This window comes from Trichechus manatus, unplaced genomic scaffold (genome assembly GCF_000243295.1).
Source record: "Trichechus manatus latirostris isolate Lorelei unplaced genomic scaffold, TriManLat1.0 scaffold00416, whole genome shotgun sequence".
Taxonomy (NCBI): domain Eukaryota; kingdom Metazoa; phylum Chordata; class Mammalia; order Sirenia; family Trichechidae; genus Trichechus; species Trichechus manatus.
In genome coordinates, this window is record NW_004444352.1 from 32105 (window position 1) to 33192 (window position 1088).

The following is a 1088-nucleotide window of genomic DNA, read 5'->3' on the forward strand; positions in this document are numbered from 1 at the left end:
TTTGGACATGTTGTCAGGAGGGATCAGTCCCTGGAGAAGGACATCATGCTTGGTAAAGTACAGGGTCAGCAAAAAAGATGAAGACCCTCAATGAGATGGATTGACACAGCGGCTGCAACAATGGGCTCAAGCATAACAAGGATTGTGAGCATGGCGCAGGACCAGGCAGCATCTCGTTCTGTAGTACACAGGGTCGCTCTGAGTCAGAACTGACTCGACAGCACCTAACAACATCAACAAAAAGGTAAAAATGGGTGAGTTAATTCTACTTCTTTTAATAACAAATAATTTGTCCATGAAATACATTTACTTACTATGAATGTTTTAGGAGAGAGTTATAAATTATATAGTTGTCACAAAAATGGTAAAATTTAGAGAGAATCGACAACTAGAACTATCAGGATACCTTTACCTGCCCCAGTTACACTTTCAGAAAGCAAGGGATGTCCAAGTGACAGTGACAGATGGGAAAGGAGGCCTGGACACTCCCAGTGAACTCCTAGAGTTCCATTTGGATGTTGAACATGGATATCTGGGCATGTGGCCTCAGCTGGCAGTAGCGTCCTGCATCACTTTTTCTAGGAGCCAGATGGAGAGCAGCAGCTGCTCAGCAGGCAGCCCATACGGCGATGACAGGATCTTCTTTATGGTGGAATCTGGTGCTGAAGACCCTCCCTCCTGTGATCCAAGTCTTCGTGCAGCACTCTAGAAGCCATAGCAAGCTTTACTCCACCATATATGATGATTCCACTTTGTTTTAGTAATCTCGTGCTGCTACAACAGAAAAACCACAAGTGGATGGCTTTAACAAAGAGAAGTTTATTCTCTCACAGTCCAGTAGGCAAGAAGTCAGAATTCAGAGTGCCGGCTCGAGTGGAAGGCTTTCTCTCTCTGTGGGCTCTGGAGGAAAGTCCTTGTGATGCATCAGTCTTCGCTTGGTCTGGGAGCATCTCAGCTTAGGAACCTCAGGCCCAAAGGACCCGCTCTGCTCCCGGCACTGCTTTCTCAGTGGTATGAGGTCCCCATGTCTCTCTGCTTGCTTCTCTCTTTTATATTTCAAAAGAGACGGGCTTAAGACACTATCTAAT